At 39.2% G+C, this 25,911-nt stretch overlaps 2 long non-coding RNA genes across 2 annotated transcripts; both read left to right on the top strand.

The window, feature by feature from the left end:
- Positions 1 to 436: 436 nt before the first annotated feature.
- On the top strand, positions 437 to 2,812 carry LOC115945217 (uncharacterized). The gene is made up of 3 exons (XR_004079603.2): positions 437 to 573; positions 1,356 to 1,438; positions 1,993 to 2,812. It is a non-coding gene; the product is annotated as an uncharacterized lncRNA (long non-coding RNA).
- Positions 2,813 to 4,964: 2,152 nt separating this feature from the next.
- LOC115945218 (uncharacterized) lies at positions 4,965 to 24,967 on the top strand. The gene is made up of 4 exons (XR_004079604.1): positions 4,965 to 5,178; positions 14,066 to 14,159; positions 14,850 to 14,942; positions 24,012 to 24,967. It is a non-coding gene; the product is annotated as an uncharacterized lncRNA (long non-coding RNA).
- Positions 24,968 to 25,911: the final 944 nt, after the last annotated feature.

The raw sequence follows: 25,911 nt of genomic DNA, 5'->3' as shown, positions 1-25,911 counted from the left end.
GTGAAAGACTTTCAAAGACCAGTCAGTGAGATGTTTCTTCTTACATCCTTCAGTTATGTTGTACAAGTTATGATTTTAGATTTCCTGAACTTATTTTCTATTTGTTCTGTATATGGAATATATTTGATTCATATGGTAATTGATATGTATAATTTTGTGAATGTTCTGTCTTTGTGGTATACAATATTCCAAAAAGGAGATTTGAGGAAGTCTGTCAAGTGCTTTTTGGATTTCATTAGCCCTGAGGATGTGAAGAGGCTGTTGTCTTCTATAGTTCTGATGTACTCTTGAGGGTGAAAAACTGGCATATGTCTACATTCACTAGCCTTTTCATGTCTCAGTATTGCACCCATGTTTTCCTCTTTGTTATAGTTTTGCTTTGCAAAAGACTTCCCTACAAGACAGAGCCACCTTTCCAGTTCTGCAGTAACTGCAAAGCCTTTGTTAGAATATTCTGATAATGATTCGAAGCTGGTACAGCTGGGAGAGATTTCTTTCCTCCAGATTTCTGGAGAAATCACTCCAGTTGGGAGAGATTTCTTTTCTCTTGCTTCTCTGAGCAGCTCTTTCAGGGTGAGTAAAGTGGTACAGAAACTGCTTTTTGCTATTTTTGCTATTTTGTTTTCAGTAGTTTGTTTACAGTCTGTTCTTTCCATTTCTTCCTGATTTATTTTATCATTAAATTAATTAGAGTGGCTATTCCTTATTTACTCAGAATCTGATGCTGAGTGGTGTTTGTTGAGCGTTTCTCCAAAATGCCCTGCCTTATCTGCTTTTTTGACAGAGGGAGGTTTGAGGGTTTTCAGTTGTACCCATTTGTAAGTGTTTTTTCATATTATTCTTTCACTGCTTTTGCCTGGTCTATTCCTGGATTTTTAGTTTTCACCTGGAGTTTCATTCTTTCCACAACACTGTGCTTTCCAGTCATAAGTGTTCATTTCAGTTTCTGTTTCTGGTGTAACTCCATTTATCTCTTCTTTCACAGACTCCTTGAATTTGCTGCTTGCTTATACTTGCCTTCTGTTTTGTTTGATACTTGCTTGGTCTCAGCATAGGCATTCATCCTGTCACATTTTTGCTTCCCAGTGAGGTCTCTTGGCTTATCTAATTCTTGCTTTGCCTCTGTTGGTGTCCAACCTTGACTGCAGTAGTTCAAGTCACACTAGCTCTGAACCCTTTGCATTTTTCTTCAGTTCCACTGTGTGTTTTACATTTCCTTGCACTGACAGCATCTTGAATCTCTTCTATTCAAAGGAGAAATGTCTGTGTAATCTTCTGTGTACTGTGAATTCTGCATTACTTCTTTTTCTTATTTTTAATTATTTATTTTCATTTACATTTTTACTTCATTTTAGCTGCTCTGTGTTTCCTGGCATTTTGCACAGAAGACCGGATTGGGGAAATAGTAAAACCGTGGTTCGTATGACCACACATTTTGGTATGTGTTGAATTCTGAGACACTTAATTTTTTTAATGAGAAGGGAGTGCTTTCAGCTCTACAGTTTGGGTATAAAGCACAAATTATTAGTTCTATAATTTCTGCAATTGATTCCTAGCCACTGTCACTTGTGGTGCCTTCAGTTGCCATAGCGGGTGTTAGCACAAGACTTACTTATCTCAAGAAGCGGTATTTTGTTGTCTGCTACTCCGATGCCAGGGGTGATGTAGAAACTTTTCTTTGTCCACACTTTGAACCTAAACCAGCAAACTATGTGTAATGATAAGGAGCCTTTTTGAAATCTTGCATTTATCATATAGATTCAAAGGTTGCATTTGGTGGGTGACTTTTTTACACAGCTTGTTGTAAAGATTGCTTCTCCAGTGCATATTCGTTGTCTCTATGGGGCAGGGTTAATGCAGCATTTCCTCTCTTGCATCTGAGCTTGGATTTCAGGTCATTAGTTGTTCATCTGCCTTGTGATGACTATTTTCTGATTTTGAAAGCCTCCATTTTACAATCAGAAATTCTCAGGGTGTGCATTTCTTTCCCAGCAGGCAGAAACGATTTCCAGGTCCTGATTTGTGGAACTGCCTCTGCAAGAAGTGCTTGAGGGCCAATTACTTCTATTTTGTGAGAAAGATCGGTAACACACTGAGCATTGTGCCCACTTGCTTGCTGTCTCCAAACTTGACACCCCAGCTGTGGGAATGTGCCCTGGACAGGCCAGAGCTGCTGCTGTTTTGATATTCTTACTGCTTTGGCTTGCACATACTGGGATCAGACTGAGTACTTAATTTACCCCCTTGCTCAATATTTTATAAAGTAGCTATATTTCTCCATTGATAATAATGGTGTGCCTGTATTTGCAATTTGCAACTTCAAAGGACTAAAGAACTGGACTCAGACTTGAAGCACACATGTATTTTAAGGACTTTTTTTCCTAGGGAAAGATGACCTGGGAAAATTCTTGAAGTAAAGTTGATGCTTCATTGCATATTTCTGAACATGTGAAACAAGCTTTGACATGAAAATGTTTTCGTGATGGTAACTTAAAAAAGCCTCTTGCAAACACAATAATGTTGTAAATATGTTGCCTAGGCATCTAAACACATTTAGAATGGTATATTACCCTCTTTGTTCTGTTTTGTTTTGACCTTTTTGTAATATCGTTTGTGGTCTGATTCATACCATGCAGAAAACAATTAATGAATGCTGAATATCTTTGTTTTTCTTGTCATGTAATCCTTACCCTTTTTCTAGACAAACACTAGTCAAATCTGTTCAAACTTAAACAGGGGGGATTTAGGTTCAATGTAAGGAACAAGTTCTTTACTGTGAGGATGGTAAGGCACTGGAATGGGTTGACTAAGGAAGTTGTGAATGGTCCATTCCTGGCAGTATTCAAGTCCAGGTTAGAAAGAGCCTTGAGTGACATGGTTTAGTGTGAGGTGTCCCTGCTCATGGCAGGGGGGTTGGAACTAGATGATCTTAAGGTCCCTTCCAACCCTTTCTATGATTCTATGAAATTGATTGTAGTCACTGATGCAAAAATAGATTTCTCTCTATATCAACATGATTTTGCTGTGAACTGTGTAATTCTACTAATTTGGATTTTTATTCACTGTCTTCTTTTTTGGAAATGTTTAGAAGCTGATTAAATAACAGGAATAATAATAAGGATAGTAATTATATTCTCTAGGATAAATTAATTACCTAAGGATTGTGCATTAGCAATGGCACTGTATTTGAGGTTTAGAAAGGAAAATGGAGACTTACAATTATTATTTAAATTATTTATGTGGCTATAATCAAATAAATCAATAAAATATCTACTCATTGGAACAGCACAGGATAAAAGAATTTTAGAAACAAAATGGATCTGTCATAACCATTTGGATACTAAAAATCAGCTTCAGCTTACACAGTTGTGTTGAATGGCTGACTTTTACAATGTCTGAACTCTGTAAACTCACCAAAGAAATGAAAAATACATTGAACTTCTGTAATATGTAATTTCTATCTAACCACTATTTCCACAGGCATTTCAATTACTGGTTTATATGGAGACAAGGAATCATAACACATGTATGTAAGCCACAGCTTCCCTTTCAGATCCACCTAACAGAAATTCTGTTCTGGCTACATGTAAATTTCCTCTGGAGATTTTATTGGGAAATGTGCTACTATGAATTAATTTTTCTAAATGTCACCTTAAAAATTAATTGGCAAGTCTAGATAGAAGGAGTTCAGGATGATAGGGGAAACTGAGCCTCAAGCACAAATTTTTTGTGAAGACTTGTGATACAGACAGAAGCCTAAGCCTTGAGATGATGATACTTATCCTCTATTCTTCCCTATAGACTATTAGTGGAGTCATTAACAGACATTAATAGACACCATTTTTATTTGCCTTAAGAGTTTCTGTAAGTGGGTGGGTAACAGATGCATAATAGCATTGCTTTCCTCTGTTGGTATAGACACACATGAGCCAAAATAAAGCTGTGAAGAAAGCAAGAGCTGGGAAAACAGCTGCTGCTTAGAAATTCATGACCCTGTGGGTAAGGGAGACCACCTGAATTTGCATTAAAGGAGCTGGTTGCTATTCCTATGATTCAAATGCCAAAAGTAAATTTAAGAACTCAGATTGCCTTCATGACAAAGGAAGTCAATATCAAGCTTGTTCTCCTTTTTCTGGTGTCTGACACAGAATCACAGAATCCCAAGGGTTGGAAGGGACCTCGAAAGATCTAGTCCAACCCCCCTGCAAGAGCAGGGTAACCTAGAGTACATCACACAGGAACTTGTCCAGGTGGGCCTTGCATATCTCCAATGTAGGAGACTCCACAACCCCCTGGGCAACCTGTTCCAGTGCTCTGTCACTCTCACAGTAAAGAAGTTCTTCCTGATGTTAACGTGGAACCTCCTATGCTCCAGTTTACATCCATTGCCCCTTGTCCTACCACTGGATAACACTGAAAAAAACCTAGCTCCATCATCCTGACACCCACCCTTTACATATTTGGAAACACTGATGAGGTCACCCCTCAGTCTCCTCTTCTCCAAGCTAAAGAGACCCAGCTCCCTCAGCCTCTCCTCATAAGGGAGGTGTTCCACTCCCTTCATCATCTTTGTGGCTCTGTGCTGGATTCTTTCAAGCAATTCCCTGTCCTTCTTGAACTGAGGGGCCCAGAACTGGGTGCAATATTCCAGATGCGGCCTCACCAAGGCAGAGTAGAGGGGGAGGAGAACCTCTCTTGCCCTACTAACCACACCCTTTCTAATGCACCCTAGGATGCCATTGGCCTTCTTGGCCACAAGGACACATTGCTGGATCATGGTCATCCTCCTATCCACCAGGACCCCCAGGTCCCTTTCCCTTTCACTCCTTTCCAGCAGGTCAACCCCCAACCTGTACTGATACATGGGGTTGTTCTTCCCCAGATGCAAGACTCTACACTTGCCCTTGTTGAATTTCATCAAGTTTCTCCCTGCCCAACTCTCCAGCCTGTCCAGGTCTCACTGAATGGCAACACAGCCTTCTGGTGTGTCAGCCACTCCTTCCAATTTAGTATCACCACCCATTTGCTGCTGGCATTTCCATCATTCTATTTCCCATCTCTCAGTTTTCCATTTAGTTCTACACTCTCAGAAAAGCGCTTTCCCTGGAGTCCACTAAAGTTACTTTTTCTGAAGGAATTACATCCTTTAAAAGAAGAGAACCAAACAAAAACATCTAGGTGAGTCAATAAAAAAAAAAAAGATGTTTTCAACTGAATTTCCTCTCTATTTCCAACCTTCTTAAATTTCCAGTTGTTTGTTTTCTTCCTTCTTTTTTTTTTTTGACTATTGTTTTTCCTTAGGTTGTTTGCATTTACCTTGAGTAGACAGCTGGGAATGAACAATGAAATGCATGCTGCTAAGAACAAATGCAACTGAGACATTCATAAAGGGAGTCGCAGTAACTATTAACCGACTATATTTCCTTGCCTAATGCTGCCAGGCCTAATGCTTCAGAGGCTGTGATGTCCTTTTCATTCCATGGTGTGTGCTCTGTTTCACATTCTCTTTAGTATTCACCAGTAGTCAAGACATGAGGCATCTGAAGGGTACTGTCTTCTGCACAGCGAGGAGTAGATTTCATATTAGATCTTAAATGTATTCTTGTTAAATGATATCCCATAATGTATGTATGAATAATAATTAGAAAACAAACCAGTCAGGAATTATTAGATTCAATATTAAATCATAATATAGTTCATCCCTGGGCTGCTCTTGTTGCCAGCAGATTTAGCTGCAAATTTACACAGCGATATCACATTTTCTGCTTTGTAAATCTTGCTAACGGGTAATGGGGATTGTCAACTCCTGAGAAGCCATAAGAGCTAAATCTAGGGACCAACAAATTTATCTAAACAGATATACATCAGTGAAAGCACTTGCTGATTGGGTATTCTATTCCCATTGATACAAAAAAGATACTAGTCAGAGAGATTTTACCTTCAAAAGGCAACATTTGGGCCAGAAGCAAGAAAAAAATAAACTGTTTTGAAGGAATAATTTAATCATAAAACTCCTTGCAATGGCAAGAGAGAGTCAGTGAAGTCTAAATAGGTGAGATTCCTTTGTTCTGTGAACGTTAAAAAAAAAAGAAAAGAAAAGAAAAGAAAAGAAAAGAAAAGAAAAGAAAAGAAAAGAAAAGAAAAGAAAAGAAAAGAAAAGAAAAGAAAAGAAAAGAAAAGAAAAGAAAAGAAAAGAAAAGAAAAGAAAAGAAAAGAAAAAAATGAGAACCAGATCCTGGTGCCTGTCCTATATATCTGCAGAGCATTAACAGGTGAAACATTCTGAAAAAAATTCTCAGTGAGCAGGTGCAAATTAGCTAGAAGCCTGAAGCAAGATACAGCTGCGTTTCCCCCTGCTGCTAGATTATTTTGTGTTAATCTCTCTTTTCCTCTCACTCTTGCATGCTGTAAAAACAACAAACAACTTTTAGGTACTACAGCAAGTCACATCGGCTAATGATATTTATCACTCTTCTTTTAATGTTTGTTTAAAAACTATCTCAAAACATACATACAAGAAAAAAAAAAAGACCTCCAAAGAAACAGGCAAAGATTAAGTCATAAAATTTTCCTTGCTTCCCTAAATGGTTTACACAGAAGTTAAAAGCACCTGATTGCAGCTCAGCAACTTTGAAAATACAAGTTAATTAGATACTTGTGCACATGCTTAGAGAGCTGAATTTAGGCAGGCATTTATTAAAGACATTTGTTCATGCTCTTTCCACTTGAGCTTGCTGCAGTTATGGATGATAAACTACTAATGTGTGATGGTTCTTATTAAGGGTTTTTTTCAAGCTCCTGTTCAGATAGGAAATGCTAGTTTGAAACAATGGTTTTAGCTGCTTACTGAAGGCTGACAGAACCCTTCAAGGTAAACGCTAAGTTGTTTCTTTAGTGAAAGCACGCTCCTTTTGCTTTTCAATTGTGATAAGTTTTAAAGTTCTCAGTTTAGAATTTCAGCAGAACCTTCAAAATGCAGTGGTAGACAAAATGAAACAAAGTATAAGATGGGGAAAAAAAAGTGGTTTCCAGTGCTTTTCTTATTCTTATATTCTAGGACAAATCCATATATCCTTATATCCACAACAGCATTCTAGTTTGATGGTCCATCTCTGCTAATGACTGGAGCTAAATATTTTATAGTAAGTTTATGAAATTATAATTCATATGTAAATTATAATATTTTTATATAATTATAACTCAAGGCTTCACTGCTCACTTTAAAGATCCCTTGCTAGTCTCTTCATTTAATGGTATATCTCTGTAATGACACGTGTTTTTTATGAACTTTCTCTGGAGTAATGCAAGCAAGGGTCAGATACTTTCTGAAGGTATTTCCTCATCCCATCTTCAAAATTCTCTTTTAATTTGAAGATATGTTGGTCTACCTTCACATGCACAGGTGGAGGAAGTCTGCCTAGGGTAAGATAGGTAGGTGTTTTCACCCAAATGGTCAAGGTTGTGTAAGAAATTCATAGTGGCTGCAGGATTTGCAGGAAAATTTGGAACACAGTTGTGTAACAAGGGGAAGAGACACTTTCATACCTTAGCTGTCATTTTGTGTTCAGCTGTCTTAGCAAGAAAAGGAAATTTTACCCATCAAGGCCTTAGTTAAGGTACAAAGCTGACATAAAAATAAACAGCAACACTATTTTTGCAGTGATCGTGGATGTTGCTGCTTATCCCCAACAGAATATTCTAAAGCATATATTATATGTTAAGCTTTACAGAATTTTCTTTCATCATTATCTCTTTTTGCATAGACACATGAGTTTCTGTTATCTGCTAGTGCTTTTTCTGCTTCCTTCCTCCTCGCCTTCCCTTGCCTTAACAAAGGAACCCAGCTTGTGGTTTAGAGACTACATAACCCTTTCTTGGAGATGTGAATTTAAAACATTTTTTCCAAACACTTTTACTTGTTTGTATCAGATTGTGCTTAAGACAGTTTTTTATACCCATAACTTCTCACACTCTGAAAATCTATGCTTGGTTTTAAGCTATCTGGCCCCACTGCCAGTTGAAGAGCACAGTATTTGTACGTTCCCTTAGAGCACTGCCATGTTTTGAAATTGCTTCACATCTGTGCATATTACATCCTGCCATTGGTGTACCTGGGAAACTTTATGTTCATTATACAACAGTTTTATTTCCCCTCTGTCTTCCCTTCAACTTCCTTACCCCTTTGAAGTAAAGAACACAGCCCCAGCACCCAAAGAAATGCAGCAAAAGCAACAAAAATCTAGTTTGCTCTATTCCCTAGCTTTCTGCCCTATCAGTTCTCATCTATCCTCCTTCTTCCAGCAGAAACTTCATACTGCATCCTGTACCTACTTTGTCAGAAAAGCAGTTTTGCTCTCTTGCCTGGCCTGGATTAGATTTGTATTGCTGAAAACCCTGCAGTTGTGCTGATCCAATATTAATGATTGTGAAACTGCAGCCTTGAGCAGCTTCTGCCATGCATTGTCTCTTGTTTGCATTCCAATTCCAGCCATGGAATTTTCTTACAGCTGTGGAAACCCTTCCATGATGGGACTGAGGGTAAGAAGCTAACATCCAAATTGCTGCATGGTATTATTCTCAGGTCAGTGTAAATTTGGAATAGCTATGCTCATGTAAACAGAATCAAGCATAGAATAAACTTTTTGTACTCCACAAAACCTGAATAGATTGTGTTTCTGTACTTAGAAATGGTAGATGCAAATCCTACTAGTTGTATCTTATTAAAATTCCCATACTTAAGCAGGACTAATTTTTTCAGTATAAGGTTGATCCACAGAGTAGGAATTCTAGGATGGTATTATGAATTTTGATTTTTGAATTCAACCTAAGAAAGTAAGTTATTGTGTTTCTCTACCAAACAAGCCAATGAATAAAATACACCTGTTGAAAGCTGTGTTTCAGGATAAGTGATGTCTTATATTCCTCAGTGTAGTGTGACAATCTTTGATCGTAAGGGTCAAATTAAGCACGTCCTGTGTACAATAAATTTTAAACAACTGGTCTTCACCTTGGTGTTTTCATTTTATTATCAGCAGCTTATCTGAACATATCACAGCTGGGTGCAAAAAGACTGGCACAATGGTTCTGCAGTAGTGGTTTTGCTGAACCAGGAAAAAATAGCCAGGAGGTGAGAAATGTTTACCTGGTCTCATAGAGCACTGCCAACTTCTGTTGTTGTCAATTTCCATCTCACTCCAGTCAGTTCATGTTTCCTGACAGCCTTATTGATACTGAACAGTAGTGATTGCTGAAGACCTTGTAACAGACCCAGTAGAGCAGGGAAAGCAAGTAAAATAAAATGTCTGTATTAAACCAAGTCATGAGTGCAAACAGCAAATGTGCAAGTGGTGGCAGAAAGCACAAAACCATGAGTAATCATGGCCAGCATTCATCTAACCTGTCTTTTCAAAGATAGACCAATGCAAGATGTCTAGAATGGGCCTAATAGGTCATCAAGAGGGAGCTTGTGGGTCCACCTGTGAGTCTACTCATTAACATGTATGAATGGCCAGAGAAATTTGGTGTATAATAATTTCCTGCCATGTCAGTGAGCTGAAAGACCTCAGTAAAAGGTCTGATGAACACCAACACTGGTGGAAAGGAGTAAGCAGACTGCTCAACTAAGAGCAGGTAAGGAAAGGAAGTGAAATCTTCCTGGTGGTAGTGAGCATCAGCAAAACTTGCCCAAAAAGACATGAAGTACAAGAGCTGCATGGATTAAGAAAATCCAGAAGAACCTTAAGCCGCCTCAAGAGAATGTAATTCACTCACTTAAGTTAAAAAATAATAACAAGAGATGGTAAAAAGAAATCCACAAACAAACAAAATCTTTCAACCAGAAGTCATCAGTAACACCACCAGTGAATCAGAAACATTTTGTGAAAAACTATGGGCAGAAATACAGCTTGATGATCTACTGAAGCTTCAAGAGAGCAGTCTTTACAGAGAATATTTAATAAACCTTTCTCCCCATATCTTGTCTCTCCTTCGTGATCCACCCTTAGTTGTCCCCAGCTATAAATTTGTGGGGTTGTGCTGCAAACTGCATCACAGAAATTATGTTTTCAAAACTGCTTCCCTTTTAGGAAAGTAATCTGTTGTGGAATCACCTCTTGAGACAGCTCTCAAATTATCTAGGTCATATTTCCCACTACTCAATAATTTCAGAAATGAAAAGTGTTTATCCCACTACAAGTAATTAAACAGAAACTTTCCATCACAACCTTTACTACAAAGATCTAAATATGTTAGTGTCACTCTGAAGCTGATTTTTATTGCTGGTGTTCCCAAAACTTCTTTAGGATTTAAGTCATCTAGGGCAATGTTTTAATGCAATAACAGGAGACCAGGAAAGACTAGACTACATCTTCTGTAGGACTTTTGGGCTTCAAACACATCCTTGATCTTGCTGCAGGATGCCTTGAAAGCAGCAGGTCATTGACTATTTAGACATTGGATGGTTAGGCATGGATAGAGAAAGGGATTTAGATTCCAAATGAAATATAGCTAGGTGAATCATGAAACACATCGATAAAGTGTGAGCAGTGATGCACATGACCCCTGGAGGTTGTCTAAAAGCAGGTCAAGGTATAGCAGTGTCCTCAGGGCTGTGTACATTTGAGTTTTTACTACCTCCAACAGTTGAGATGCCCAACCTTTCTGGGCAAGTTTCTCCTGTTTGATAACTCCCTTGATAAATTCTTTATATCTACTGGAGTTCCCTGTGTCTCAGGTTGTGTCTGTGGCATTTTGTTCTGCTTCATGTTCTTTCAGCTTTTTTGTAATCTGCCATCAGATAGTTTGAAACAGGAACATGATCTTTCCTTCAATTTCTCTGTCTCAGGATGAACCAGCCCAGCTCCCTCAGGTCCTTCCTGTATGTCTCACATGTCCCAAACCCTGCTCCCTCTACATTCCTACAGTCCAAAGCAGCAGGAGAGGTTCCTGTATATCACCCTCATTAGTCTACATTCCTGTCCCTGTAACCCTCATATTAGGCAAATAATTACCTCAAAATCTTGCATAATCCTTGATTGCTTTTTTTTTTTTTGGTTTAAGAATGTTTTTTTTTACTACTAAAACCTGTAATAGTAGCACAGAGGATGACTGTGTTCCTTTTAATTGCCACGCCATACCAAGGAAAAAGAAAATCCTGTCCTATCAGGTTGTCAAGCATGAAAAACAGTTGCATAGTATCTGGGTATTATTTAAAAAGAATCAGCTCTGTTTGTGTACCTGCACTGTTACAGACAGCATACAGGCATTTATTCTGCCAGCGTTCTCAGCTCTGCACCAGTGACTGGGTTACTGGTGAAGAGACAGCTTTCCCTGGGGAATTGACACTATCCAGGCCCCATGGCTCAAATTTTTTGCTGCAACATGTGACCCATCTGTTCTGTTTATCTTTATTTGTAGGTCTGTGTTCCCAAAGACTTATTTTTGTTCTTTTGTTTGAGAAAAATATCTGTCTCTGAGTTTTGGTGTTAAAAAAGATCTGTGCATTCGAAACATTCTTAAATTTTCATGCTGCAGCACACCTATATTTTCTGAGCTCCTGTATAGGGCTTAAGATGATTAATTGTTTCTGAAGATATGGACAAGCTAAGTTGACATCAAATGCTGTTCCTAACATTAAGATATTATTTTTCTTTTAATATGTATATATATTTAAATATTTTCCTATATATATTTAAATATATATACATATTTAAAGGTCTGTCAGTACCTTGTGGAAAAAGTTCCTTTGAATCCAGCAGGATTTCTTTAGTCTCACCAGAGTGAATCTTGGCTGAATCTGGCATCCACACCCAAGCCAAAAGCTGTGCTATTCATTAGATCTTAAAAGAAAATTTCAGACTTAAAAATCTCCTTTGTAATCCTGAATGCGAATAGCATGTAAAACATCTATTAACTTTGCATTTTAAATGTTGTTCAGTATCTATTACCTTTGCATTTTGTTGTTCCTTTGAGTATTGTGCTTAATTGAAAGAGGTTGTTACATAGACACAAATAAATGTGAATATGCTCAGTGCATGTACATTTTTGTCGCGAACAGATGGAGCAACACTCTACCCACATTATGTCATTGACATAAAAAGATTTAGCTGATGCACAAAGTCTTTTATGCTTATGGTATGGTAGGAAGCTATTATTGCACAGTAACTATAATAAGGTGACACGACTGGGGAGTATCTTTCCTCCATACGGGAGCAGTAGCTACCACATTATGTAGATTTTAAAATTAGCTTAATTAGATCTCTGTAGAGGACTGCTTGATTTTTACCTTGATTCAATGTAATTCACAGCAGCAAAGGAAAAAAAAAGGTGACACACCCTCCCCCAAATCCCCTGTTATCCAGCTTTAAAGTTGTGTGAGCATATCAGAACAAATTATTTGAAAGCCAACCTTGAAATGTGCGTCTGAAAACTGAAGAAACCATGGCCAGGGAATAAAAATGTAGACATATTTCTGGTTCTGAAGGAAATGAGGACTTAAAGGACAGCACTAAGTGTGCCTTAATCCTCCTGTCCGTATGGTATATCTAGACATTAGACATGGAATGCAAGCAGGGGAGAAAAATCTAGCCACCCTTCCTCAAATGGACAGTTTCCTTATATTCAAGCTACTTAGGAAGATAGAGGCTGTAGAGAAGTGTCCCAGAACCATGTTAATGATTTCAGCAAATCTTCTATGCTGCAAATGTTAGATTCATACTCAAGATCCCTTTTTTTAACCCCCACTGTAGAAAAGGCTTGACACCATTTGCTCCAATGAAAAAAAAAAGCTAAATTCAGGCAAATAACCTGAAAGTGAAGGTTCATAATTCAAAAAGTAAGATGTTCAGGTGACTTTGAAGTCCCTCAAAGTGATATGTACTGCTCATAAAAAATAACCCTAAGCCCATGATTTTGTGTCTTCAATTTTATCTCACCTCCTGAAATCAAAGGAATAAAATGATAAACAGATAAACTGATTCCTGTGAAGAGACATTATTAAATAGTTATGGCAAAATAATACAGCAGGCCAAATAAAATATCTATAATACTACAATTCAGAAGGCAATGTATTTGAAAATTTGAACAAGACCATTCTTATACTTTGAGTTCTTATGTTGCTAGGTATATATATTTAGAAATAATTTAGCCCAAAGCTATTTTGGAGGATTATGGAATAGAACAAAACAAACCCCATCAAATGTCTTTTACAGAGGCTGCACCATGGTTTTGTTTTCTTGGATAGGTGTTCAGCTAAAGAATATCCTGCCATTTCCAGTTGCTTATGTCTTAGCAAATAACTTTGTAGAAGTTTATCAGGTTGCCCTAAGGGTGATTTAAAAAAAGAAACAAATAAAATAAACCTCTATTACTTTAAATAACAGTGACCCTATTTATTTTTCTATTACAACATAAAGTTTTGTGGGTTGTCTTTCTCCAGCTGCAAGAAAAGATGAAGTCAGATCTCAGTTTATCATACTCCCAGTGTATCTTTCCATCTAATCTAGCAATATGTGTGCAGAATGGGAGTCTGGCTGTTTTCTAAGTTAGGTGAACACTGTCCAACCGCACTATTGTGATTGCTGGTTCTTGCTAGCAGCAGAGTTGTCTTGGAAATACAGAAGCAATTTGGCTCAAGGTTAATCTGTACAGGACCAGACTGCATGCAGCTATGGGAGGCTGCATATCCAGAGTGAGGCAATGCAAAATCTATATTTGGACTCTTGAAACTGGTGTTATGTTTTTCTAGCCTCGTTTTATTCTAGCTGATGAAGGGATAAGACACCCATAAAATTAAATCAATTTTTTTGGGGAACCTTTGAGCTGTCTTTGACAGCTAATATAAATATTCTAAAAATTATTGCTCCAGCCATTTTTATGTGAGCGACCCCCACTAGTCTCTTGTTTACCTGTATTTACAAAAAACGGAGAGGGAAACTGTAGGCAGGGGTGATGGAAAGACAGCTGTAACTGTGAGTTGCAGGAAGAGATGTCACAAAATTCCTTGTGAAATACAACACAGACAGCAGTAGTAAAGCTGCTTTTTTATTCAATTTTATTTCTCTTTCAGTAAAACTGGGACTTCTTATCTGACCTCCTGTGACATCTAAAGCCACAGATGTGCTCAGAATCTGGCATGCCTTTTCCTGTGCCCTGCTCCCGAGGTATGTGTAGACACAAACATCCACTCTGCATGTGGGCTCTCAAGGACCATGCCTCTTCTTACAAAATCCTCTGTAAGAAATGATCATAGAAACATAGAATACCAGGTTGGAAGAGACCTCAAGGATAATCTAATCCAACCTTTCTTGGCCAAAACATAGTCTAGACAACATGGCACCACACCCTGGCAATCTGTCAAATGCTGAGGAATCTACTAATTTTCTGGGGTGATTATTCCGATGGCTGCTTATTTTCATTATGGGTTGGCTCCTGGTGCTAAAACAACACCAAACACCACCCGTTTCTGACCAGGCAGTGTCATCGTTTTTCTGCAAAGCTGTTCTTTTCATATCCATGATAACCAGGATAATATCATACATTGTTCTCAGATGTCCATCAGGCTTAAAAACAATGTGTTGGCTATTTTTCTGATGTTTGTTTGCAAATGGAAATTATATCAGTATATGGGAGTCAGAGGGGCTCCACCTGATAAACTGTCAAACATTACTATTAGACTGTGGTCACACAGACTTTGGTACTCCAGGAACAGGAAGGAAAAATGTTGTGCAGACCTCACAAAGTGTTAATCATATATATGATATATATCATATGCTGCCTTTGGATATTCATTAAAATGTAGCTTTGTCCTGGAAATGTTTGTAATGGATCAAATGTTGCCTATATTTCTGCAGCTGGCATGAAGAACATGAAGCCTAAATAGTGTGTTCCAGTGGTCAATAGAAACGTGGTCATATGGTCCGCCTCATCTTCTTTGTTTTGGAAAGGTGAGGCATTTGGCTGCAGCTTGGGCCAGTAATAACCATAGGCTTTGATAGAAGAGAGCTCAAAAACTTTATACTGTTGACTTTCCTGCACTATCTAGGCCTCACTTGGAATATTTTTATTTTTTTTTAACAAATGTTTAGTATTCTTATGATGCAGAAATTGTGTTCTGTTCATCTTCTTTCGTCTATGGACAAGTCTATTCTGAAAACGACACTTCCTTTGCTCATCTGACATTACCAGTTGTCAGCTGAGTAGATTTTTTAACCTTTTTTCCTGGGTTATAAACACAATGATTAAAATTTTACTTCACTGCTGCCCAACATTGCTTATCCTGAATATTCACTACCTAATTTGGGAGAACAATTTCACAATGCTTTTCTGGTCAAGCTCTGACAGATTTTAGGATTGATATTGAAATGTGTTCTGGAGGTGACTGTCTCTCTGTTGACCACAAAGGGAGTCTAGGGACATTTCTTTCCTAATTTATTGAAGATTTGTTTTCAGGAAATGCAAGTTAATTCTCCTTATCCCGCACTTATCCCGAAGGATCTAAGCTGACAGCAAAGAAAACACATGTAGCTATAAAGAAAACCTTGTATTTCAAGCTGTATGAGGATTTCAAAATTAATATATCTCCAACTGAATAACTACTTCAAACATGTCACTTTTGAAACCTAAGCAGATATCACAGTGTGTTGCTGCTGTGCTAGGAAACCAAAGCTAATGTGCATGGTTCAAGGGTGCAGGCGAGGAGTGCTGAATCTGAGCAGCAGGACTCCACTGCCTGAATGTCTCCTTTGTGGGACTGAAAAATGGAAGCAAGAGAAAGTATAAAATATAGCAAAGAATTAAGTAGAAAACACATTGTAAAACATCCTTTTGTCCCCTATTGGTATTTAAGTGCAGCATGGGGACTGAGCTAGAGCTGAGCTGTCTTTGCAGAAGAGTAAACAGTGTTCTGGCTGCTGCCTGCAATGGCTGATTAAAATAGTTAAACAAATACAACCTTTCAGCAACCTGTTTTAGGCTGATCAGAAACAGCCGGCTGGTGCACTGGTACAGAAGATCTCTACTGGTGCCGCCAGGAAAAAGCGGCGGGTTGTAGTAGTAGGGGACTCTGCCTTGAAAGGGACAGAAGCGCTCATGTGTCGGCCTGACCCGGTCGCAAGGGAGGTGTGTTGCCTACCTGGGGCACGGATCAGGGATGTTGCGGAGAGGCTGCCTGCTCTACTATGTCCCACGGACTATTACCCACTTCTAGTGATACATGTGGGTGCTAGCGATATAGATAGTAGTAGCTGAGGAGTATAAAGAAGGACTACAGAGCTCTGGGAGAGGTGGTCAGGGGCTCTGGAGCTCAGATAGTCTTTTCGACAATTCTGCAAGACACAGGGGAGGACCTTCCAAAGGCAAGGAGGATTGGACAGGTTAATAAATGGTTAAAAGGGTGGTGTCATAGTCAAGGGTTTGGGTGTCTTGGACATGGGGCCCACATTTGTAGGCCAGGCCTACTGGTGGCTGGTGGAACTGCTCTGATAAAGAAAGGGAAGAGTGGCTTTGCTGGAGGCTTGCCAGACTTGTCAAGGATGCTTTAAACTAGATGTGTTGGGGGAGGGGAGCATCATTCCACCCCAACACACCCAGTCAGTTGCCAGCACCTATAATGAATACTCTGAGCAATGTAGTAATATTCTAGCCGCCCCAGCCACTGAGCCGGCTTCATTTGGAGCTTGGATCAGTTGCCTCTATACAAATGCCCGTAGCATGGGGAATAAACAAGAGGAATTAGAGATGTGGGCACATCTACGGGGCTATGATATAATAGGCATCACCGAAACATGGTGGGATGGCTCCTTTGACTGGAGTGTTGGAATGGAAGGTTATAGGCTTTTTAGAGAAGACAGGTCCGGTAGGATGGGAGGGGGAGTTGCCCTTTATGTTAGGGATAGGCTGGAGAGCATGGAACTCTGTCTGGGGACAGGTGATCAGTTAACAGAAAGTTAGTGGGTCAGGGTTAAGGGGAAATCAGTGATGAGAGACATTACTGTGGGGATATGTTACAGACCGCCTGATCAAGAGGAACCTGTGAATGAAAAACTCTACAGACAAATAGGAAAAGCCTCACGCTCACAGGCCCTTGTCACCATGGGGGACTTCAACCACCCTGACATCTGTTGGGGCGATGGTACGGCCCGGCACAAGCAATCCAGGAGGTTTCTCGACTGTGTGGAAGACAACTTCCTTCTGCAAGCAATAAAGGAGCCAACGAGGAGAGGTGCCCTGCTTGACCTCGTGCTCACCAACAAGGAAGGGCTCGTTGGAAATGTGACTCTCCAGGGAAGTCTTGGATGCAGTGATCATGAGATGGTCGAATTTGAGGTCCTCAAGACAGTGAGAAGAGCGTGCAGTAAGCTCACTGCCCTGGACTTCAAGAGAGCAGACTTTGGCCTCTTCAGGAACCTGCTTAGGAAGGTTCAATGGGATATAGCCCTAGAGGGCAAGGGGGCCCAAGACTCTTGGTTAATATTCAAGGATCACCTGCTACAAGCTCAGGAGTGTTGCATCCCAACTAGAAGGAAGTGCGGCAGGAGGGCCAGGAGACCTCCTTGGATGGATAAGGAGCTGCTGAGAAAAATTCACAGGAAAAAAGAGGCTTATAAAAGGTGGAAGCAAGGACAGGTGGGCTGGGATGAATACAGGGATGTTGTCAGGGTAGTTAGGGACCAAGTTAGGAAAGCTAAGGCCCAATTGGAGCTAAACTTGGCAAGGGATGTTAAAGATAATAGGAAGGGATTTTATAGGTATGTAGTGGCTAAAAAACAGACTAAGGACAATGTAGGCCCCCTCCGGAAACTTTCAGAACTGGCTGCACAGGACTTGGAGAAGGCTGAGGTTCTGAATGACTTCTTTGCCTCGGTCTTCACTGGCAAAGGCTCTGACCGCAGCACCCGAGTCTTGGAAGGTGGACGCAGGGACTGTGAAAACCTAGACCTTGGGCCCACTGTAGGAGAGGATCTGGTTCGAGACCATCTTAAGAACCTGAATGTACACAAGTCCTTGGGACCTGATGAAATCCATCCGCGGGTCCTGAAGGAGCTGGCAAATGAAGTTGCAAAGCCACTGGCCATCATATTTGATAAATCATGGCAGTCAGGTGAAGTTCCCGGTGACTGGAAAAAGGGAAATATAACCCCCATTTTCAAGAAGGGGAAAATGGATGACCAGGGGAATTACAGACCAGTCAGTCTCACCTCTGTGCCTGGCAAAATCTGGGAGCAAATTCTCTTGGAAGGCATGCTAGGGCACATGAAAAGCAACAAGATGCTTGGTGACAGCCAGCATGGCTTCACTAGGGGAAAATCCTACCTGACAATTTGGTGGCCTTCTATGACGGGGCTACAAAAGTGATGGACAGCGGTGGAGCGGTTGACGTCATCTACCTGGACTTGTGCAAAGCGTTTGACACTGTCCCACATGACATCCTTGTCTCTAAATTGGAGTGTTATCAATTTGATAGGTGGACCACTCGGTGGATAAAGAACTAGCTGGATGGCCACATGCAATGAGTTGTGTTCAACGGTTCAATGTCTGTCTGGAGATCAGTAACGAGTGGTGTCCCTCAGGGATCGGTGTTGGGACCAGTCTTGTTTAATATTTTTGTCGCTGACATGGGCAATGGAATTGAGTGTGCCCTCAGCAAGTTTGCCGATGACACCAAGCTGTGTGGTTCTGCTGATACGCTAGAGGGAAGGAATGCCATCCAGAGGGACCTTGACACACTTGTGAGGTGGGCTGTTGCCAACCTCATGAAGTTCAACCATGCCAAGTGCAAGGTCCTACACCTGGGTAGGAGCAATCCCAGGCACAGCTACAGGTTGCGCAAAAAGGAAATTCATGTTAGTCCTGTGGAGAAGGACTTGGGGGTGTTGGTTGATGAGAAAATGAACATGAGCCAGCTTCTGTGTACACTCACAGCCCAGAAAGCCAAGCGTATCGTGGGCTGCATCAAGAGGAGCCCGACCAGCAGGTCAAAGGAGGTGATCCTGCCCCTCTACTCTGCTCTTGTGAGACCTCACTTGGAGCATTGTGTGCAGGTCTGTTATCCTCAACATAGAAAGGACATGGAACTGTTAGAACAAGTCCAGAGGAGTGCCATGAAGATGATCAGGGGACTGGAGCACCTCCCATATGAAGACAGGCTGAGAAAGTTGGGGCTGTTCAGCCTGGAGAAGAGAAGGCTGCGTGGAGACCTCATAGCAGCCTTCCAGTATCTGAAGGGTGCCTACAGGGATGCTGGGGAGGGACTATTCGTTAGGGACTGTAGTGATAGGACAAGGGGTAACTGGTTGAAACTGAAACAGCAGGGGTTTAGACTGGATATAAGGAAGAAATTCTTTACTGTTAGGGTGTTGAGGTACTGGAATGGGTTGCCCAGGGAGGTTGTAAGTGCTCCATCCCTGGCAGTGTTCAAGACCAGACTGGATGAATCCTTGGATGATATGGTTTAGTGTGAGGTGTCCGTGCCCATGGCAGGGGGCTTGGAACTAGATGATCTTAAGGTCCCTTCCAATCCTAACTATTCTATAATTCTATGATTCTAAGTACAAAATAGAGAAGTGGAATAAGTTAAAAATTTGTGACCAAATGACTAGTGATTTATAAATGCTGATTTATCAAAAGTGTGCCAAATAATTCTTAATGAGAAAATATATCAGAGGAAATATTCTTTCTGCCTTACAATGACAGCTTCACTGCTAGGTTTATCAGTCTTGTTCCTTCTGAGAACCTGCTCGCAGGACATCTTCAGGAAACATTCTTTGAGCAGCAACTGTGGTCACAAGCCATTTTTCTACCACAAGCACTCAAATTTGGGTGTTTGAAGCTGTGACTGCATTGACCTTTGTGATCAAATTTCCACTGATTTCAATGGGGGTAAGTATGAGCAGCCAGGCAGGACCCCAGGACCACCCTGAGGGAGACAACTGACCTGTTTTTTAGACCATTCTCTTGTACCTGGGATGCTCAGCAGAGGTTTGCACCAGTTAGGTTGGCTGAGCCAACCTTTTGTGTTCATGAGGCAAGCACACACCACTGTGTGTTGTAACTGGAAAAAAAAACCCCAGTTACACAACATTCAGTTTCAGCCATGCTGTTATAGCCCTATGCAAAAGAGATCAGGATTGAAAATATAGTAGATTATTCAAAATGGCTAGCAGACTGAAAAGAAATTCTAAAACCATTTGCAGTGTATAACCTACTTGTTTTAAATTGCATTCTCTCAGCACCTACCACCCAGCACATTCAGGCATATCTAAGGGTCGTCCTAGAAACAGAAATATTCAAAACTTCAGTTTAACCCTTGGTGATTCAGTAAGATTAAAAGAGAAAAAAATTCACAATCATTACTGAGGTTTAAGCTAAATTTGTCAGTGAGTTCTACGTTGTCATCTCTAATCTTTTCCTTGAGATGACCCTTGGATTTTACCTCCTGGAAAAGGCTGATTTTGTCTCAACATTTATCTGGGGAAATAATAAAAAAAAGGCAGTTCCATCTCCTTTTTCAGAGAACAAAAAAGTATCTACTTTATCAAACATAGTTTTCCTTCATATTTCTGAATTTCCTTTTCATTCAGACTTGAAGGATTTTGTCTGTATCTCATCAGATATCAAAATACATATGCGGAGTCTGATCCATATGCACCACCAGCAGAGGTTCTGTCACATCTCTATATGCAGGTGTCACCTTTAAACTAAATAACATGACAAATACTTGTTAGCCATAATGTCAGATGGATTTTGGAGCCCTTTGTTGCTTTCATCCTACTCCCAGCATGCTGAGACTAGAGTATTTGACAAAGGATTTCTACTGCAATTTCAGTTTCCAATTTCCTTGTCCTTTACAGTGTTATCTGTGCTCTATTGTGTGTGTGTGTGTGCAAGTGTAACGTCTTCATGGTAATATAAACACCCCATCATAGCTTAACCATCTTTTTATCTGGCTGTTTCTCCGTCTTCCTTCCTGACTTTGAATGGACCTTCTCTTGGAGGAATTCTCCACTCAGTCACTAGGAGTGTTGCAAAGAGTGGAGATTAATGTCCCCAGAGCTACAGATTCCATTGAAGTCAATGTTCATTACTTAAAACCTCTTAAACCCCAAGGATTTTCAGATACCAAAACCAGAAGTACAGTCACTCTTTACAGATTTCTAAAATGTAAGGATTTTATTCTGACAATGTCACTGGCAGTGCAATCTGACTCTTCTGACTTTAAGTGAAAAAATTCCAGTGTTGTTCGATTTCCCCTCTTGGAGGCACATTTACTAGCACCACTTATTTTGCAAATCACTCGGGCACAGGCTTACCAGGGGAAAATGAATCTGGAATCTCCAGAGCCTAAAGTTGACCACGGTCTTTCCGGAAGCACAACTTTATCTCTGCTTTTGCAGAATGATCAGTAATAGAAATCTCTTATGTGTTCCCAGCATGTCTTCAGTTGAATGAGAGGTCATTTGTGGTGGTTAAGAGCTCTCTTGTTATGTAGAGAGGTGATGTGAAAGTGTGCCCTTTGGTAGTGGGAGCTGAATGGAGAAAAGAAAAAAGACTTTTGCCCTTAAACTGCTTAAACGAAGCTGCAAGACTGTAAGAAATTTTCAGGAAAATTAAAATACTTTTCTGCAGATTGATCTAACAGAGTGTTTCTGGAGGTATGGTATAAAGCAATAGTTTCCTTGGCATTCAACCACAGGAGCTTGTATTAGTCTCTTTCATCTTTGCCACCCAGTCTCTTTGCACATGGTAAACTATAGTATAATGTCTACTCCATCTTCATTTGATAATACTTTTCTCAGAACAAAAACTAAAAGCTCTCCCACTCTTTAAAAGAAATGCCATCAAAGGACTACAGAGTGAATAGAAAACTGTTCAGTGAAATACTGAAGACAAAGGAAGAAAAATATGGCACATTGCCATGCAAGATGAGTTTAGGGTTTCCACCATACAATTTATTTCATTATCAGTGCCAGCTTCAGAAAATGCTGCCATCAGTAACTGAATAGATTGCAGGCGTGTTGAACTAGGGTAGGTTTAAAATGTTGTGACTGCCTTAATGGCTACATATCCTGTAAAATGCATTCATTTTCAAGAGGGTGATTATGGTTTGCTTTTTTATGTGCCATTATGTCTAATTTGTTTTATGCTCCAGCAGAGAAAATTATTTTCCTACTTTCAATTTATAAGACAAACACAGAAGAATAATCAAGTGAAAAATATATTCATTTAATATGATCATACTCGGCTTTCCTGTATAAGTGCATACCACTTCTGAACTACATTAATGACAATATAACTGTATACTTTAAACACACCCAATTCTCCATTATCTGAGGCACAGATTTTTAAAATAAGTTTAGCTTGTAATTAAAGAGGTGAAAATATACATTTTAAAGAAACAAAACCCAAGGTCATACTGACTTCATAACACTCTTCAGCATGGATTTGTTTTAGGTTTTTGTTAAAAACTCACAAAAATATGTCTCAACATTACATAATAGCTGCCAACATACAAAGTTTCTTTTAATTCTGAAAGAGAATTTTCAAATGTCTTAATGCAAATCTCATATATTTTTCCCACACTTTAATAAAAATGTTTTTACATATTAAATATTCATTATTTTCATAAAATAATGAGGTAAAAGATTAAGTAGTGATAAAGATTTTATTGGCTTCTAGTTCAAACTTCCTGCACAATTTTTAAGGTAGAGCCAAGGGAGTATCATACACAAATTTAATGAATCTATTTTGGAACTCAGACTTTTCTCTATATCTTTTTGGAGCCACTGAATATGATTTTTTTTTCTGGGTTTTTTTTTTTTGCTATGTTGGAATTATAGCAGCAGTATGGTGATCAGTTTGAGGTAATGATAGAAGAATTAGAGATGACCTTTGTGAGTCTAATTTCTTTTGAAGATACTACATTTGAAAAGTTGCTTTATTCTGATTTTAGTAACCTCCAAAATCAATTATTTAGTATTTGAGATTGCAACAGCCTAAGCTCGCTGAATGCAGAAAAGCCTCTCTGCTTTAGTAAAAAATGTTTTCACAGTTCACCATTTAATTTCAGATGTCTGCCTCTGGTCTGATAAAGAAACAAATCAGCAGTCAGGGAAAGAAACAAAGCGATATCCACAATAATTTTTGTGCTTTGAGTATAGTGGAAAAAGTAGAGGCCAAAGGAGAAAGAAAAGCAGAATTGTGCTGTGAAACGGTGATTTTAAAGAAAAGAAAAGAGATCTGCATTTCTGTTCACAGCTACACATGATCAGGTAGGAAGATGGCATTTAGCTAACATGCAGGGAAGATACTTGTGTTTTGATAAAGCTAAGTGAGTAGACTTGCTGTTCAGCTCAGACTTAGGCAATGGCACCTGGAACTAACATGAGAAAGCAAAATAGGAAGAAACTGTCAGAAAAGGCAGGCAGGAGAAACAGCATCTGCATAAGTAAGCAAACAGTACACAGAAACAAAATGACTTTTTAATCCAGCTGATGGAAATTGTCCTCAAATTACTCCTCATGTAATTTATCAAGCACCAGTGTGCCATAAGGAGGGATGCCAATGACCTATTTCTTGAAGACAGGGACTAGGCATTGACTCAGAGCAACGTAATTTTCTTTTTTCTCAATGTAAGCTATAACGTTAGTTTCAGACTCTTAACCAATGTCTATGACGCATTGTGAACCTGGTACAGAATTCAAGCTGTAGATTTCTTTCGAACTCATATTATCCTCTAAGTTCCTGTTCGTAAGCAAAATACCTAAGTTTGCATTCTGAACTAACAAGTCATCATCCAACTTAGGATGCTGGAATTCATGTCATTGCACTTCTTTTTAGAGAGGTAAAGCCATCTCCATAGGTTTTTAATCTCTTCATATTTCAGGCAATTATTATTTCCTCTGTTTATCAAAGTAAGTCAGTCTGTTCTTGGTCCTACCAGTCCTTTAGGCAGTATAGGACTGACACATATGCTGTATAAACATGCTTAGCATGAGCAACCTTTTCTTTTTGCACAGAGAGCCTGCTCCAAACCCACTCAAGCCAACAGCATAAGCAGAAATAGCATATGCCATTCAGTATAACCAGCTGGGAACTTCACCTCCTACATCCTTCTCTAGAAGCTATGTTTAAGGAATTCATGGAAACTCGGCTGAGAAGCAACCCAGGAATCATCTCTGTGAGTGTCTGCCTGCCACTGCCATGGAGCTGCAGCACAACTACAAGTGTTTCTTTATGTAGTCTCCCCATTTTATTATAAGAAAAATAAAAATAGGTATGTTCCTTAATTTTTTCTCACGTCTGGGGAGACCAGTCCAGTCCATCAGTTTTTGCAGTACTTCTTAAGACCTTATTAATTTTGCAACACCTTTTTTGACAGATTGGGGTCTGGGTCTGTGTGCCATATTCTGGTATCTTTCTTACTATTCATGTATTTAGAAATAAAGTTGGCATCCTGCTGTTTTCAGTCCCCCTTTCTCATCTAAATTCTCAGTTAAGCTTCATCCTGACCTTTATCAAAGAAGCAAGGGTGAAGGAGTCTTTAGCCTTCTGGCAAGATATGTAGAACAAGCCTGTTCAACTGTTCCCACCTAAAAAAGTGGCTATTTTTTTTATTTTTGTTGTTGTGGGGTGGTTTTTCTGTCCTTTTTTGTTTGTTTGTTGTTTTGTTTTGTTTTTTACTTTTGCTGGCTACTTATTCCACTTAACCCTGGCAACATGCAAAGGCTCCAGTCTTTTACCAATGAAGAGAAAGGGAATTATACCACCCTATAGGCAAAGGACCAGTGGCTACCACATACCTGACTCTTCCACATGGGAGAATGAAGACAGAAAGGTAAAATGGAAAAAAACCCAAGGAAGCTGGGGGATCAACATATCTTCTGCTGCTATAAATATGTATTTGAGTTGTCTATTCCTCTGTAGAAGGAACCCTTTGTTAATTTAAAGTACTTTTACACCCTTGCAGAGATATACTAATGGCATTAAACAGTATGCAAACGTATGCATTTCTAGTGACTCCTTTTCTTGTTTAAGATTGCAGTGTGCTCAAAATTAGATACCACTGTGTATTTCTTCTAATTAGATTAATTTTTTTAATGAGACTCAAAAAATGGTAACATTCCTATTAACCTATTCTAATTAACCAATTTTAAAATGTTAATATTGCAATATTACTTGAATGCCAGAACAAAATTATAGAAGACATTTTATTTTAGCATGAAATTAATACATTTTATAATATTTCTAGGCAATCTGAGTTTTTTTGGCACTAAAGACAGAAATATAAACTATTTTTTGGGGTGGGGGAGTTCCTCTATAAATTAAAAAAATATATTATTTGCATTCTGTGACAACATGAAATCCAGAAGAGGGAAAAATGCATGCTCCTAAGTCCATTGAACGGTGTTGGGAACTTACAGAGCTCATATATATTCAGAAAATATTTTTATACTACTAAAGAAATTACAGTCTCCCAATTGCATATTCAATGCATTCTGTGAAGCTAGCCTTTGGACTTGCAATGTGTCCATAAGATCAGTGGAAAAGGATCCAGTTGAGTGGGACAAAAATAAGACTGTTTTTAAACATATGAAGAAGATAGCTGGTGAAAGGTGGGTATTGAGTTTTCTACTTCCACACTTATACTCTTTACCTGACAATTACCCAGGAAAAATCAAACCAACCTGATATTGAGAAAATTGCAATAGAAACAACGAATAACTAAAACCGTAACTCTCCCCAAATTAGAACTTGGATCTAATAACAAGGAAAACATGAAACTGCTAGACATGTAAACAAATTTACGCAAGAAATGTGTTTCCTGTGACAAAGAAAGAATTAATAAAATCCTAGTCCTGATGAGCTAAGTAATAAAGCGCTTTGAAAATAAATGGTTTCCCATGGATAATTCAGTTA

The sequence above is a fragment of the Melopsittacus undulatus genome, chromosome Z (assembly GCF_012275295.1).
Source record: "Melopsittacus undulatus isolate bMelUnd1 chromosome Z, bMelUnd1.mat.Z, whole genome shotgun sequence".
NCBI classification, from domain to species: domain Eukaryota; kingdom Metazoa; phylum Chordata; class Aves; order Psittaciformes; family Psittaculidae; genus Melopsittacus; species Melopsittacus undulatus.
Note: the sequence above shows the minus strand (reverse complement) of the source record. Positions and strands in the feature narration are given on the sequence as shown.